The sequence below is a fragment of the Vanacampus margaritifer genome, chromosome 12 (genome assembly GCF_051991255.1).
Source record: "Vanacampus margaritifer isolate UIUO_Vmar chromosome 12, RoL_Vmar_1.0, whole genome shotgun sequence".
NCBI lineage: Eukaryota > Metazoa > Chordata > Actinopteri > Syngnathiformes > Syngnathidae > Vanacampus > Vanacampus margaritifer.
The window spans coordinates 12,852,152-12,870,182 of NC_135443.1; the positions used below are offsets into that span (position 1 = coordinate 12,852,152).

The 18,031-nt window shown below is 39.9% G+C and overlaps 2 protein-coding genes across 8 annotated transcripts in view; one reads left to right on the top strand and one right to left on the bottom strand.

The window, feature by feature from the left end:
* Positions 1-18,031, bottom strand: part of ntpcr (nucleoside-triphosphatase, cancer-related) — an 84,880-nt gene that overhangs the window by 60,097 nt on the left and 6,752 nt on the right. For all 3 annotated transcript variants that reach the window (XM_077581952.1, XM_077581953.1, XM_077581951.1), the window contains exon 2: positions 5,809-5,934. The gene's annotated coding sequence lies outside the window, so the exon portion shown is untranslated. The remainder of the gene's footprint in view (positions 1-5,808; positions 5,935-18,031) is intronic.
* The window catches only part of LOC144061452 (signal-induced proliferation-associated 1-like protein 2), a 99,898-nt gene that overhangs the window by 15,888 nt on the left and 65,979 nt on the right, over positions 1-18,031 (top strand). The gene's annotated exons all lie outside the window — the stretch shown is intronic.

An 18,031-nucleotide genomic window follows, 5' to 3' on the forward strand; every position in this document is an offset into this window, starting at 1 on the left:
TATTTTACTGCGAAAACCTATAAAAGATGAGGAATGGCAAAATATTTAAATATGGTCATCTCTAATGAATATTCATGATTATTAATTTTGGCTTGCTGAGTTTAACAGTGTGTGAATTTTGAGTAGCATGACTTTTATGTTTTATTTCTGGAGGTTATACAATTCCCAAACCTATAGTTATAAGAATCGATCTGTATTTTAAACTGTTTTGGGAAGAATGTTTTGTTTATAGGTGTGTTAGTAACATTTCACGATACAGATAGCAGGTGTTCTAAGGCTGGTGCCTTGGTGGTGTGTGTGCAATGTGTTGCAAGTGAAATGAGAATTTACACAAAAGTTTGTGGGAAAATGAACCCCATAGGAATAAGCACTGTATGTTAATTAGTTCTAAACGTCACCGTAAAACTACGTCTCATGTGTAGATTCTCAGTTATCCAGGTCACGTTAATCGGCAAGTTGAAACGAGGCAACTGGGCTTGTACGTCTTGTTGACAGGAACAAGAACATGTCCAGCAAAAGGTTTGCAGATCACAGTAAAATGTAATGTGCTCTTCTCAAAACGGCTTGTTTGCATTTGGGATAGCCGGGCATTAACCAAACCCCCTCAACTTCGCTGTTTATTTGAATCACAGACCTTGATGTGTAGCATTTGAAAGAGGAGCTTTTAAGATGTGTTTTTAGTGTTTGTGAATGTAGGTCGCCGTGTGTGTGTGTGTTTCCATCTCTGTAATGACTACCTTTGCTATGTAAATGACCCATCAGGGACGGTCTTGCATGTGCAAACGGAGAGTATTCTTCCGTTTGTATGTTCCTCCACAAGCTCTGCTCGCCGTGTGTAGGCTGATGAATAGTTTGTGTGCCTGCTAGGGTGCAGTGACAAGAAAATTTAAGTGTTACCTCCTGGGGCTTCCCACTCCTCAAATAAAACTCCTTCCTTCCCATTCACTCAAATCAAAGCTGGGAACATGCCTGTGGAGGCTGGATCAAAGCAGAATGTGGCACAAAGATGCTTATGCTTGCTAGCGTTCATTCATTCAGCTAGATTAAAGTCTGTCATTTCCCGCTATTATTGCACTCCCACATCCAACCAGTCAGAGACAGAGCAAAGCAATCATGAGGAAGTAGTTGGAATGACTCAGTTTTACTGTTTTTCCAATTAAGCACACTAAACCCAATTATGTTTTACCATACAAGGACAATATAATCAAACCTTAATTACCCCCATAGGCCTGTGCTGTATTTAGCTGTCATGTGTTGAAACAATGTTGACTTCCTGCCAAACAACCTGCTTCACATTCTGTAAACCAGGGGTGCTCAAGCCCGGTCCTCGAGACCCCCTGTCCAGCCTGTTTTAACATGTTTCCCTATTGCAGCACTGCTGAATCTTTTTTTCTTCTTCTGGAGAGCTCAGTATTGTTCATTCGGTAATTTTACCGATTTGACATGTCATCATCATTGCTCTCTCTTTATTTATTTTTATTTTTTATATTTATTTTTATTTTGTATGTGTATGTGCGTGTGTGCGTGTATTCATTAATTCCCCTAAAACCTATTAAAAAATCCCATACCGTTCACCTAAACCGAACACTTCCAGCCAGAGTCGTGAGGCCGTCAGGAGACCCGAGGAAGGACCAAAGAAAAGAAAGGAAAGAGAAATCCAGCACCGACCAGACCCTGCTGAATCTAATGATCAGCTAATCGGCAAGCTTTGCAGAAGCCTGATAACGATCCTGATCATGAATCAGGTGTGTTAGTGGAGAGAAAAATGGATAGGAGCTCTCGATGACCAAACTTGAGCACCCCTGCTGTAAACCTACAAAGTTGACTCGTATACGTCGTTGTTGTAGTATGAGAATTCCACTAGATTGTTATACTGTACAAAAAAATCTAACATTCAAAACGTTTATCACATCAATTCAAAAGCTGGCAAAAGTCAGTTTGGTATGCTAATGCATGTGAAAACAGATGATATGCTTGTTAAAATGAGGTGTGTAGGGCTGTGTGAAAACAACAAAAGGACCACTAGAGCACTGATATACGTTTACATGCAATCAATCACCCGAATATTGCCAATATTTATAATAATATTATAAACGTGTGCAAAAAGCCAAATATGTTTTAAAAAACCCAATAAGACCACCGTGTTAGCCCTTTTGTGACCCGGATATTTGGCCATATAAACTTGTATCAGGGTACACTTGGTGATTGACTTGGCTAGTGTTACCCCCCCCCCCCCCCCCCGATTAAGTATTTTGTTGCGTTGGCGGTGTGTTTTGGGTCATAAGCTGATCCTTTCTTTCTTTCTTTTTCTGGAGAGCTCAGTATTGTTCATTCGGTAATTTTACCGATTTGACATGTCATCATCATTGCTCTCCTTTATTTATTTTTGTATTTTTTTATTATTAGTATTTTTTGTATGTGCGTGTGTGTGTGTGTGTGCGTGCGTGCGAGTGTGTGTGTATTCATTAGTTCACCTAAAACCTATTAAAAAATCCCATACCTTTCACCTAAACCGAACACAAGCTGATCCTTTCTTTATCCATACTTTCCACCTTTCCTGAGACCCAAGATTGGCAAGATTAACGTCTACCAAAGTGATGGACCTGGAAAACATGGTACCATTTGATTTCATCGGTGCTCTGACTCATTAGTACTGACCCAAATTGGTCAGTACCAAAAAAAGTATGCACTTTGACCCATTCCTAGACGGCACTGCTTTTTCCTCCTTTGCCAGTTCTAGATATGTAAGATCATTGTGTGTGGCTTTTGTGAAAGGCACATCTGGTTGTGGTTTTTTTTCACCCATATTGCAGTGTGTTCAAATGTTCTTCTACCACATATCATGTTGTTGTTCACAAGAATGGCATATGTGGCTTTCACCATCTTCTATCAGTATAACTTCAAATGTCAGCTGTCAAAAAGAATTTTGAAGGTCACTGGCTTTGCCCGTGCATCTTTACTTAAGATAACAGTATTTCCCCCTCTCTGTTTTCCCTCGTCCTTCCTGTCAGGCAGAGGAGCTCTGGATGTCACCGTCCATGCATTCGACCCCCCCCCCCCCCCCCCCCCCACACACACACACACACACACACACACATATCCAAACTTCGCCTCCCAGCAGTATTTCTGCCCCCACCCGGGGCAGCCACCTACTTTCTCTTACATATGCTAATGCTAATGTGTCATTCAGCTGTTAGTGGCTTTGTCACAGGGGGAGGAAGAGACTTGTGTGCATTAAGGAGCAGCTGTATGCAGTTCGCCAAATCGACTCCCTGATGGCTGCCAGACTTGCCCTTAATTACTTTTAGCTTCTTATTCCGTAACTTTTCACAAAACTTTTAAGACGCACTACTTGGTAAAAAAAACAAAAAAAAAACAGGAGAGCGCACTAAACCTTTTTTTTTTTGTTTTGTTTACGAGTTATTTACGGATTCCTTGCCCCGGTGTGTTTTCGGACGGCTTGTACTCAACAAGTGGAGGATGGATTTAATGCAGAGCGATGGCGTCTACACAGCGGGCTCATTATCCTGGTGGCTTACAGAGATTTACATCCTCACCATGGCTTGAGTAAAAAAAAAGGACTCTTGTAAGTAAATAAACATGACAACTGTTGATATCCAATGGTCTTAAATGCAAAGGTCTAATGCAATTTGGCCTTTGTTGTTTACTTGAATTTCTGTGCTCACGTGTGTTTATAGATGAGTAGTTGAGTGGATGTATGCCAAACAAGTGTGTGTGTTTTGGCAGAGGCAACACAGGAAGCTCTTGCGCGGTTAATATATGTGATTCATCCACATCTGTGCTTACTTGTGTTCACCTCTTCTTCCCTTCACATTTCCCGCTTGACTAAACTTACTCTATTGTCAGTATTGGAGCTTTCAGCTTGCGTGACCCGAGGGCTGAAGTCTGTCTCTTATAGCTGCCAGGTTTGTGTCAACAACAGCCGACAAAGTGTGAAAAACATAGTTTGAGAAGAAAATTACTTGTGAGTCAGCAGATATTAACTCCACAGGACTGAAATGTTTTGTTTAGGGGTGTCGAAATGAATGTGTACATCTTGAGTTAATTTACAGTTTCTTTAACACAACAATTTTTTTTAACGCACGATTAATGACCGCCCCTTATTTGGAAAGCCTGTACAGACGCTCCCGAACTTACGAACGAGTTACGTTCCGAGCGATCGTTCGTAAGGTGAATTTGTTCGTAAGTTGCTTCAGTGCTATATTTTGTATTATAATTTATGTTTAAAGAGAATACGTACAGTACTGTACTACGTATGTTAGAGAGAGAGAGCGAGAGACACACACAGTATGTACATGTACGTAATAAGATAAATAAAATGAAGTTTAACTTACTTTTGGAAGATGTACTCGATGCTTAAGGATTTGATGGAGGAGGAGGAGGAGGAAGAGGAGGATTTTATATCATGAGAGGTTCTTCGTCGTCGCTGGAATGGGCTTCAAAAGTTACTTCCTCCTCCGTAACTTCAATGTAGGAAGAAGTTGAGGGTCGAGGAGAAGAAGATGAGGATTGATGAGTATCTTCCTTGGAGGATTTACTAGAAACTGGCCGAAAGAAGCGATCTAACGACGATTGCACAGTTTTCTTCTTTTTTCATCATAAATGATGCGGTAGCACTGTATGGCATCATTCAATTGATTTGCAACCTTTGTGCAACGTTCAATATTTGGGTCTTGTTGCTCGAAGAGTGCGATGGCTTTATCTCTGAGCGACAGGCGTTTCTTCTTCTTCTTCCTCCTCCTCGACACGTTGCTGAGCCTCCAATGCTGGGTGAGCTCTCACAGCGCCAAGCGTCGGTATTAGCGGCGGAAAGAAGCACTACAGTACTCGGAAAAAGGTGCGCAATACAAAATCTAACTTACAGCATCTCTTTCCGAACATTTTTTGACATGCGCGCAGACATGTTCGTATGTACCGTTGTTCGTAACTCGAATGTTCGTAAGTAGGGGAGCGTCTGTACTGGGAATTTCAGGCGCAATGCAGCAGACACGTCCACGTCAAAATTTAGCATTAATAATAATAATGCATATATTTGTAGAGACTGGGGTCAAATCGTATTTTACAATTTTAAAAATGTGCAGAATTTCACAAGTTACTTCATGATAAAGATTCGATTGCAATTAATATGAAACGAAAAATGCACTGAGCTGTCACCAATGTCTTACAAATGCAATTATGCCATCTAGTGACAGAATAAATACCTCAACACAAATCAATATCGCTCTTGTTTTTTACAGTACAGTACATCTTTTTAATTTTAACTCAATTGTAGGATTTATTATGAAAGTCTAAAAGATGCAGCCATATTTGTATTTAACATTGTTTCCCCACTTTTATGTTAATATGAATATGAAAACTTATAGCACATTTAGAACAGAATTTGTGATTAATCGTGAGTTAACTATTTAATTTAATTGCGATTAAAAAATGTAATCGCCTGACACCCTTAGTTTTGATATCACTTTAGCTTGTATGTGCTTCCTGAAACCTGAAATGTGATTTTTGTTGTGTTGAACAACATACTGTGTAGTCAGACTGAATCAACCAGTGTGGTACAGTTTAGTTCCGGGTAATTTGTTTCATCAGTTGTGCACCACTTGTCTTGCAAGTGCAGACACTTTTATAGCTCAAGAGTGGGTCATGAATCAGAATTTATTACCCACGTTCTTACCAACAATCCAAAAGTTAGTACGGTAGCATGTGTTATAATGTTTAAAGAAATAATTAAACTTCTCGCAGATCTGTTGACAGCTTGCCCTATTTGCAAAATGAGATTGCCGTTCTCACCAGTTCTGTCCTCTTTTCTTTTTTTTCTTCTCACCCCTTCCCGGGGAGCGCACTGCTGACAGGCTGTCATTATGGAAGTAGCCGGGTGGGCAGCAGGCAGCTGGGGATGAGCTGAAGGGGAGATGTCTGCAGATAGAAATAGATAGTGGATTTTATTGCAGAAAAGACCCAGCAGTCCACATCAAAACTTGCAAGTCCCGCTCAGTCTCCTCATCGGAGTGAAGGCTGTTGTGGCTCGCCCCCCACTTCAGGGGACAGATGGTCCATTTTGGAGCGGGGCCACGGAGCTGTGCTTTCTGTTTACGGGGGCTCTGCTGGAGCAGCCAAAAATGAACATGGTCTCCTTCTGTTGTGAACATAAAGGAAGTGCATCCTGTAAGAAATGAATAGGCAGGGAGTGCAACAAAAAGTACACGCGTGTGATTTAACAACGGCTAGCTTAATGATTTATACATGGTATGGCTAACTTCTCCATTGTCACAGTAGTTCTCGTTTGTCTATTTATTTATTAAAACAATATGAGCCTTTCACTTCATTACCCACTGTACTGCATTAACGGACCTTGATGTGGCAGCAGTATGCTTTGTTCTCATGTGAATAAACAAGGGAAATCTGTTGTCCTGTCCCTTTGAATTCCCAGCTCCCCCCTGAAACAACTACAGAACAATGGCAATGTGCTGCCTGGCAGGCGCTGGGCAGATAGCCAGCTGGCTGACCAAATGGGCAGGAGAGTCCCTTTTTCAATCAGGCCAGGAGGGGGCTTGATGCTCCCCATTGCTCACAGCACCTATCACATCCACTCTTGTGCTAATTTGGAAGACAAACCACAGGCACTTGTCTTTTAAATGCACTCACCTTAATCCGACACCACACAAGCCTTTGCGACCGAAATATGCGTTTTGTTTACATGCTAACGAGTCCACTGTTTATGACAGGTACATACTTAAAGGTGCATTGTGGAATTTTTTTACTGCCACCTCTGGCCTAAAGCCTAACTGCAGCCTCTGTGTCAAGCTCGTGCTCGGGCAGAAAAATCCTCTGAAAGTGATATCACAGTGCGTACGGGCTCAGCTTGTTAACGTCACAGAACCAAATGTAGAAAACAAGTGAGCAGTGATGACGTTCCAGTTTATGTGGAGCGTTCAGAAAGAAGTTGCCTGAGGGCTGGTTATCGATTCTAATTTGGTCAATCGTTTCGATTTCGCTTCACAAGAGTTCAGTTCGATTCACTTCACTTCAATTTGATATTGATTAATTATGGAACCTCATTTCTTCTTAATTTTGAGGACTTGATGAAAACCACAAACTTTAAATTCCAAACAAAATTTTGTGGAGGCAGTAACTAGTTAAATGATTTTTTTTATTGATGAAAGTAACATGTTATAATAACTTAAATGTGACATAAACATTGACATCAGCAAGGATGAGATGAAAATATGTTCAATAATTTTAAATATCAATTTTAAAAAGATCTGAATTGTCTTAAAGTGCAATCAGTGAGGTTTTTCATAATGTAAGAATACACTTTTAAATTCATGTAAAAAGGAAATTTCAAGAACACGGTAAGATACAAAAAATTATTTGGACTTTGAAATTCTATTTTAATTAATTAATTATTTTTTAAATTTTATTTTTAAACCCAGCCCTTCTAAAGTATTGTCCCCCATACGCATGAAATCATACTTCAATACTGTCTTGTGACACCCTTCTCAATCTTTAAATTCTCAAATTCACCCAGCAAATGTTTTCCAGTCGGTGATCTTCACACCCTGCTAATGTGATTATATCAAGTGACAGAATTGTCGTTAAGATGGCACTTGATGGATTACTGGTCATAATTATATTCATCTTAGCTTATAAAGGTTGTCATTGGCTGCCATCTCAATATTGTTAGAATTGAATAAATTACGTTTTGAAGCTGATAAATGGAGTGTCATGTTTTCATTAGAAAGAGACTGTGACCATTGGCGTAATGGATGGAAATCTGAATTAGAGACATTGGCTTAGAGGATATTCCCTCCGTCCAAGCAAATATCCATCTTTCGCCAACCCATCCATCCCTTGCCCATTTGGGATCAGAATAAATGCTTGTTGTGGTGAAATACAAAAAGGCATGTTTGTGTCTGTTGACTTGAATAGTATGCACTTAAGGAGATTTATTATGATTCTTTCCCTCCGGTTCACTGACATAATACACTTGTGCACCCTGGCAGATCTTTTTCTACTGTATGTCTGTAATCACTTGAGCACATGTAGATGCTGAGATTGAAAAGAGCAGTGGGAATGTAGTTTCTGCTCGGTAAATACTTAGTGTTCCCTGAACCAAATGAAATGGAGTCCAATCACGGGTGACCCATGTGCTTTAGACTCATCTGAAGCCAGCGCATTCCAGATGGAGCTGCTGCTGCTGTCTAAAAAGCACCCACAGGAAACACACACTTGTTCGTATCATCTAACTCCATTATAGGGCCCGTTTGCAATAACCACCAGTCCAGACCGCAAAGTTGAAGAAAAAACAAAGCGGCTATCTTTTGTTAAGATTTATGCTCGAGAGCACAACTGTTGACCGATGAGGTGTGGCGAGATCTCTGCTTGGGGGGTCATGAGGGGGTCGCAGCGACCTTGACATTGCGCTACAACCAAAACAAGTAAATCCCGAACGTGCTTCTTTATTTCCAACTGTTACACTACTTCATTCTGTAGACGTCTCAGTAAGTTTTCCGAGGGTTTTGGCAGTATTTATGCTGAATTCCGGTTATCCGTCAGTTTCCCTTTTGTGCAGATTCCTGTCTAATCCTCTAGATTCAGAAGCAAACCATGAATTTCATGCAGACAGAGCGTGCAAATTCTTTTTTTTGAAGCTCATGCAAGAGGAAAGACTCTTGCAGACGCTACGAGTTTGTTTGATGTGTTCTCCCGTAAGTCTGCGCACCTGGGAATGGGCATTAGCCAATGTGGGTATTTCCCACTGTGCATAGTCAAAGCAGGCACAGGGGGAATTATGAGACAGTCAATGTTGTGTGCTTTGACCTCTTTTTTTCTTTTAAACCTCTTCTGCTTATTGTTCTTTGTCTGTCGTGGGAGCGGCCAAGGTCAGTGTGCGCTGCGATGTAAACAAAAAGTCTCTGGCTCCTGCTGGCTTCTTTTCTGTTCAGCCGCTCTCTCTCCTAACCAATTATGAACGCACACATTCCAGTTGTATCCTCCTTTATCTTCTCATTTCTAATGATGGCATGATCCCATTACACATTTGTGGGTGAGCCACGTCCAAATGACAAAAAAAAAAAGATGTCATGTCAGAATGGTTGGTTGACAGGAGATTTTTGCTTAGGGTGCGGGAGCAATGGTGGTCACTGCTCACAGTGTGCACATGTATGCTGCCATGGACCGGTTATTGATCTATTTTTTTTGTATGGTTGCCTTTAACTCATTCACTCCCAGCCATTTTCACTGAAGCAAGCCCTTAACTCCTGGCTGTTTTACTGTATTTTGACAGATTTTGCAAGGCCCACAGAATATTGTGTTCTATTGCTATGAAAACATGGAACCTACCAAAAGAAAGATTAACTCTTTGACTGCCAGACGTTTTCAGAAAAGGGATGCCGTGGGTGCCAACTGATTTAAGCATTTTTGACTGATCTTTCAAGGTCCACAGAAAATTATGTGTTTGGACTATGGAAACACACATACTACCAAATGAAAGATTGGACTCTCATCTTTCATCAGAAAAAAACGTTTGTTTCTACCTTATTCTATTCTATTTTGAAAAAAACCAACAACAACGTATTTTAACGTCTTTGGCACTCCATAGGATTTTACTAAACGTTATTTAACGTGTTTGGCAGTCAAAGAGTTAGAGTCTCTTCTTTCATCAGGAAAAAAAAGTATATTTCTATCTGTTTCCAAGTTTCATCATTATTCACAAATCTGTTTTGAACTGTGGGGAAATCAGCTTGTTTGCAACATGGCCCTGGTTGATCTGTTTTACCCTGCTGCCACCTGCTGGCTGTTTTTTGTTGTTGTTATATCTACCAATGCCTTAAGCAACCTCTTCAGGCCAGAGGCTGCATCAAAACCTTCTGTATGCTCTAGCACAAGGTCCACCAATTCCGGTCCTCGAGGTCCCGAGTCCTGCAGGTTTTAAATGTTTCCGCCCACTAGCACACCTGATTCATATAATCAACTCATCAGCATGTCTGATAACGATCCTGATCTTTAGGATCAGATGTGTTGGTAGGCAGAAACATCTAAAACCTGCAAGACTTTGGACTTCGAGGACTGGAATGGATAAACCCTGCTCTACCATAAAAAAAAACATTAAAAAAATTATAAATACGTTTTTGGGACTAAATGAGTTAAAGAGTAACTCACCACCAAATCAACTTTTTTTTCTTTTTTTTTTTGCTGATAAGCTGTGTAAATGGGTGTCTACTAATGCTGTCTACATGTCCTAGTCTTTATTTTGACCTTTTAGTGCATGTTTGTTGAAAGTTTGAATTTGGGGCAAAAAAAAACCAAACATCTGTGTGGCGCAATCTTCAGGTTAAAAACTGGGATAAATACAATTTGGTCTACAAGTTGCTCTGCCACCACCGGCTCAGTCTTGTACATGCCTTCATAGCGAGTTGGAATAGTAGCGTAGTGATTTTCAGGTTAGTGATTTATTAGCATAGCATTTGGTTAGTTTATTTAGCATAGCTTGTCATAGTAAAGACATTATTTTAGATGATAGTTTTCACTGCTGCTGTCAGTCACAGCCAGACCACGCCCAACCTTCTTCCTCCTCACAAGCCCGACGGTCCTCCAGGCAACGCCCCCTTTGAGCACCGTTTTGGAATATTAGAAAGGGGTGGAGCAAGAATCGGGTTGGAGTTGAGTTACACTTTAAGGAAATCATAGACAACTGTTTATAAGCATACAATGAAAAATGACCAGTTCACGTTGTACCCTGCCTCTTGCCCAATGACGGTTAGGATAGGCTCCAGAATGCCCGTGAGCCTTGTGATGTTAAGTGGTTCAGAGAATGGATGGAAACTTTGGAACACGATCTGGTCTGGGATATCGGTCGACCACTTTGTTCAGATAAGAATTTCTACTAATGACAAGAATGGATCTCTCTACATCACCTGCAAGTGTTAATTAGTTTCTTCCCAGGTTCTTCATTAAAACGCCTTGTATTGAGGCTGGCTCCTCTTTTCTGACTTGGCTGGTTAAAGAACAATTGAATACACGAGAGAAAATGACACATTTCACTTAATAATGAACGGCCAACTGGTTTTCATTTTTACATATACCAGCAAACTATTTTCTATTTCTTCTTTAAAAACATTAGTGAAATCTATATATATATATATATATATATATATATATATATATATATATATATATATATATATATATATATATATATATATATATAAAGTAGTAGTAGTATAGCCTGAACTTGTAATCCAAATCCGCGTTTGCATATTAGTTCACTACTATTTAACCACCCTACTTGAATGGGTTATTGATCGTAATTTTGCTGAAAAACACCTCATATTCCCCCAAAAATGAAAAATCCTATTTGATCATCATAGTAAATGGAATGCACTTATACAGCGCTTTATGCTGTCCTGTCCTTTACCATGACAGTATCATGCCGTAAAACGGTTAATGTGAGTTTTTGTAGGAGTGATCAAGTTTATGCGCACAATTGTAACTGGACAAATATATCTTAACTCTTTGACTGCCAAAAGCGTTAAATGACGTTTAGTAAAAACCTACGGAGGGCCGCCAAGGACGTTAACTCTTTTACTGCCAAAGACATTAAATGACGTTCTGCAAAAACCTACGGAGGAGCGCCAAAGACGTTAAAAGACGTCCACCCATTTTTTTTTTTTTTTTTGAAACGGGTGGAGTAAAGCCTTGCCCAGCTGTGGTGAAAGTTTCAAGCAGGTCTAGTGAGCCTAATGACTATTTTTGGCCCCTAGAGGGCAGCGATGACTCTTTTGACAAGATTGGGTAGGCGTCAGTAAAAGACGTGAGGCGGAGCTAGAGGGGACAATGGCTGGGGAAGGGAAGAGAACATGGTGACCGGTTGCAAGCAGCTCACGCTCGACCAGTTTTTTTCAAAGACGAAAAGCATCGACCAACGCTAAAGAGCACATTGATGACGACGATGATCATCATCGATGATGATGATGGTGACTCCGAGGTTGACGCCGAAGTTGGAAGCGCTGACGCGGCGGCTATGACGACGTCATAAAGGTTCACGAGCTAGCGATGCTAACACCGGAAAACGCGGAGCACAACCGAGCACGCTCAGGCGGATGTTCAATCGGACGACGAAGAGTGCCCCGAGTCCAATGCATATTCATCGGAGGAGTGGGTACAGTCTGCTACTTGCTATTCCCCGGAAAAAAAGGCCGTCAAGAAAGTGTAACGTCTGCACGCGAAACGGACAATCGAAGTGAAACGTATCTGTTGTGCAAATCCTGCTCCGTCTTCTTGCACGCAGGGCAGTGTTACAAAAAGAAAAACTGTATTTGAAACATCCACATAATTGTAAGTAGTACCACAGTTGCACACATTTGTAAATAGTTTGCAAAATAGTTTTGTCAAATTGTTACACTGTTGAATGGAAATAAACGTATTTTGCAATCTAAAAACACTTTTTCATTGTTGGTGGTGGTGTATTACAGAAGTAAAGCACTATTTAGGTGTTTGTGGCATCATTCATGGACAAAAAGAAGTGTAGAATTCACTAGAGTGCATGAAATAACATCGTTTCACAAAAAGCTCTTTTTCTCCGCTTTTTGTTTCAAAACAGAGCATTTCGGTGAAACTAACCATTTTCTATTGTTGATTACTGAAGAACGGAATAAGGTAGAAACAACCTTTTTTTTCTGATGAAAGCTGAGAGTTCAATCTTTCATTTGGTAGTATGTGTCTTTCCATAGTCCAAACACAACATTTTCTGTGGACCTTGAAAGATCAGTCAAAATGCTTAAATCGGCTGGCATTGGCGACAACCCGTTTCTGAAAACGTCTGGCAGTCAAAGAGTTAAATGTGGCACACAATCAAGCAATAGCATGAAAACCTGCCGTTACTGCGTTGCATTTGAATCAATGTTCAAATATAGTATACACAATTGTTTACATTAAAAAAAAATTGTTTTGTAAGTCTCCTCTTAAATAAGGACATACAGTATTTATATAAAACAGGGTTTTTCGTGTATCATTCCAGTAGCTGGAAGATTGTTTTGGGTATTGCCAGGGATGAATCGATATAATCCTCTTTCTGGTTTTAAAGCTTTTGATTGTCTTTTGCTTTGAATGTGTCTGTCCTGCTTGTGTGAGGAAGGACATATTCTGCGGCCCGCATCGCTTCTAAGCTGTGCTCGACAGAATGTGTTTCAAATTAGGTTTAGGTGTCTTTTCCTGTTTGAGAATTGGTGAGAGGGACTGGATTGGTCACATCTATGCATTCTCGTTAGTGCTGCCAAACCATCTCTTCAATAAAAATCATTTTTCATTAATTATACAGTATGTACACAGCCTTACCTGGCCCCACTGCCTTGAAGATTTTTTTTTTAATGGTAGCACACTGAGACCATCAATCTATAATTATCTCTTTGACTGCCAAAAACGTTAAATAATGTTTAGTAAAATCCTATGGAGGAGTGCCAAAGACGTTAAAAGACGTTTTTTTTTTCAAAACAGAGGTGAAACTAACCATTTTCTATTGTTGATTACTGAAAAACGAAATAAGGTAGAAATAAACTTTTTTTTCTGATGAAAGATGAGAGTCCAATCTTTCATTTGGTAGTATGTGTGTTTCCATAGTCCAAACACATAATTTTCTGTGGACCTTGAAAGATCAGTCAAAAATGCTTAAATCGGTTGGCACCCACGGCATCCCTTTTCTGAAAACGTCTGGCAGTCAAAGACTTAAGTGGTTTCACTTGCTTCCGTACCTCCCTCAAGGGTGTGACCCCCATCTCTATTTATACCAGCCTTTATCACAGAGTTGGGCATGGAGGGCCGGAGTCCTGCAGGTTTTGCATGTTGCCCTTCTCCAACACAGCTGATAAATGATCAGCTCATCTGCATAAGCCTGATAACGATGTCGTTGATTGGAATCAGCTTGTGTTGGAAGTGAGAAACCTCCAAAGCCTGCAGGACTCCGGCCCCCGAGGACCGAGATTGCTCACCTCTGGCTCTTCCGTTCACACGTTCAGCGAAAAAAAAAAAGGTTGGATTTGGTCATTATTGGCACAGTCATATTTTCAGCTGTGTCAAATGGTGTTATATAACCGAATTATGAAAGTTGCGTTTTGTTCATGGAGCCAGAACATTAAAAAGAGAAGTCATGTTGTAGATTTCTTGGCCTATATTTTCTTTCTTTTTTCTGGAGAGCTCAGTATTGTTCATTCGGTAATTTTACCGATTTGACATGTCATCATCATTGCTCTCCTTTTTTTTTTTAAATTTATTTTATTTTATTTTTTTTATTATTTTTTTTATTTTGTATGTGTATGTGCGTGCGTGCGTGTGTATTCATTAGTTCACCTAAAACCTATTAAAAAATCCCATAGCGTTCACCGAAACACTTGGCCTATATTTTCATTGCATCTTCGGTCAGTAGATGTATAAAATACCGAGGCATCTTTTTGCTCATGAAAAGCGGGATGATGTCTGGTTTCCCAGACTCGTGTTCTGTAAGTCTTTAGGTTACGATTGCCTAATTAATTAACCTCGCCAGCCGGATTGATAATTGTGATTCACTCGAGGGAGTTCTTCTTCACATTATCAATCTGGTACTTCACTAGGCAGGCCGGTTTGGGGAAAGGCGGGGCTTGCTGTACAGTACTTCGAGCTGATTGGACGATGTGGCATCTTTGCACATTTTGTTTTGACCAATCAAGGCAATGAAAATCTCGTTTGTCAGCATCCATTCGTCTGTTAGGTCTGTTTGTTTCCCCCCCGCCATCAGTGCTTATGGGTTTCATCCTGCCTAAACAACGCATGATTGGTCCGATCGGAAAAAGATCGGCTGCAAACGTATCAGCGGGAGCGGTACACGATGTATTCTCCGTGAACTCACAAATACCGCGAGAATTCATTTTGCTGGCAAGATTACTAATTAATCTGATTTATGATTAAAATGCACAGATTTGCTTGAAAAAAGGTTTTGACACAACCCCCACAATCATCTTCCCATGAGACATTAAGCCTCTCTTAATGCAAGGGCTTATTTCATTTCAATCTCTTTTGGAATTCCACAATCACAGTTAAAATACCAAGCCTTCTCGTTCTGCTTTTTAAAATGGCAAAGTCATGGTAGCCTGTCGAGGGGCTTCTTTTGTGTACTTTGATCTTCTTACAGCAAACAGCTGTAGAAGGATTAAGTGACACAAGTTCATCACAAAAGTACAAACATTGTTGGAAACTGGAAAGCGTAATCAAAGTACGTTGAAGCACTTTGGGGCCTGAGCTTTTGCTTTCACGTTAGCTCATGTGTTTTGAAATGTTTACCACATGTTGGCAAAAGCTGCCTTTGCAACTGCAATTTGGGACAATTGCTTTGCCTGTCATCTCGTTGTAGTATGAAACTAAATTAATTGAATTTGAAGCTGACGAATCAAGTAAGATCCATGCATCCATCTTCCATACCGCTTATCTTAACGAGCGAGGGTCATAACTAGGGGTGTGAATTGCCTCGTACCCGGCGATTCGATTCGTATCACGATTCATAGGTCACGATTCGATTCGATACCGATCAATCCCGATTCAAATCTATAAATTGATTATTGCGATTTATTATTTTTTTTTAAACCTCAAACTTAGAAAATACTAATCAGTAAACTTGTACATGTACACTGTAAGATTTGTATGAAAATGTATTTATCTGAAAATTCAGGTTGCAGTCTGTTTCATGTTTGAACAGCACTGAAATCAAATATTAAGGCTTAATGTTCCATTAATATAACATTCTTCCATGCTTAATGTGTGAATCCTAACCCTAAATTTTGTTGAATATTCCCATAAAAAAATTGATGTTTAAAAATCGATTCAGCCGCATATTGAATCGATTCGAGAATTGCGCGCTGTAATATCGCGATATATTGCCGAATCGATTTTTTCGAACACCCCTAGTCATAACTGACATTGTCCAGTCGCCAACCAATTGCAGGGCATACTGTATATAAACAATCAATCAACCATACATGCTCATATTCACAGCTAAGGAGCATTTCCTGACTTCACTAGCATGTTTTTGGAATATTTGAGGAAACCGGCGTACACGGGAAAACCCACACAAGCATTTGAATCCACAATCTCAGAACTGCGTGGCAGATGTGTTAACCACTTGTCCTGCTGCCCACTAAGTAATATAATGGATGAAAATCTTTGAGTTAACCTTTTAGTAATCAAAACAGCCTTTTTTTTTTCTCTCAAGGAAACATTTACCTAATTTGGCCTCGTCATTTGAAATGTAACAGTCTTAATTCCTTTTCAATTTACAACAGAGCCCCACAGAGTTTCAAAACCACCTCCAAGTAACATAAACACTGTTTGCGGGGTAAATGTGATCTCATTGGACTGTGGAGTGACATGGAATGTGGCTCATTGTTTTAATTGTGGCTTTATGGAGGACTCAAATGGTCAGTGAAGCATAAGCAACATGCCCTTGGGTTTGTTTGCTTTGCACTTGGATTTTCCCCCTTTCTGGCGGGTCTTTATGAACATTGTGTGACACATCCAAATGTCTGACTAGCCGTAGCCTGTCACCATGAAACACTCAGAGGCCAATAATAAAAGCACGGAGCATCTTGGAAATTTGCTTCCCATTGCAGTGCTGCCCGATTCACTATATGATGAAGTCCATGAGGTGGAAAATTGGTGTAATCATCTTGGCCTCTAACCTATGGCACCCTAATTTGGCTGTGGGGAGGAGAGGACGATTGCATCAAGGCTTGGCCTCTACCTCTGGAGGTCGAAGCAAGTTGGGGACGAGGCCGGCTTCTACTTCCTGCCAGCTTGGAGCAGAGGCACGTTAATATTGCTCAATTACACATAGCTTTATTCAAGATAATTGGTCATGATCACAGGTCTGTGATGACCTCAGGGTTCAAAGTAGCCCGACGGCATAGTTGGAGCTAAACAAACATGTTTGACCTTGACCCTGGGGTAAAAGGGTCTGGGGGGGATGCTAAAAATATAAAGGGAGTATAATTACAAAGCTGAACTCTTCAAATATTATGCACTATTCCACTCCCTTAATTGTGACTTACCTCTTAATCTAAAGGTTGTGTCACAAACCAACCAAAACGGCATTACTGTATTACATAAATGTCTGATCCAAAATGTATCTTATAGGGGTGTTCGAAAAAATCGATTCGGCAATATATCGCGATATTACAGCGTGCAATTCTCAAATCGTTTCGATATGCGGCCGAATCTATTTTTAAACATCAATTTTTTATGGGAATATTCAACAAAACGTCTTACTTAGGGTTAGGATTAACACACTAAGCATGGAAAATTGTTATATTAATGGAACGTTAAGCCTTAATATTTTATTTCAGTGCTGTTCAAACATGTTGCAGTGGCTCAGTTATTAGCCTGAATTTTCAGATAAATAAATACATTTTTATACAAATCTTACAGTGTATATGTACAAGTTTACTGATAAGTACTTTCTAAATTTTAGTTAAAAAAAACCCCCAAAAAACGCAATAATCCATTTATAGATTCACATTGGAATTAATTGGTATCAAATCGAATCGCGACCTATGAATCGTGATACGAATCGAATCGCCAGGTACTAACAATTAGGCAATTCGCAACCCTAGTATCTTGTAGTTGTTTCAGCAAGAAAGGTTTAGTCAATGCACACAGGAAACTGGTGGGATTTAGTAATTTTTTTTAATATATATTTATAGTACAGTCATGGCCAAATGTTTTGAGAATGACACAAAGTATTGGTTTTCACAAAGTTTGCTGCTTCAGTGTTTTTAGATGTTTTTGTTGGATGTTACTATGATATATTGAAATATAATTACAATAATTTCACAAGTGCCAAAGACTTTTATTGACAATTAAATGAAATTCATGCAGTGTCAATATTTGCAGTGTCGACCCTTTTTTTTCAAGACCTCTGCTATTTGCCCTAGTCTGCTGTCAATTAACTTCTGGGCCACATCCTGACTGATGGAAGCCCATTCTTGCAAAATCA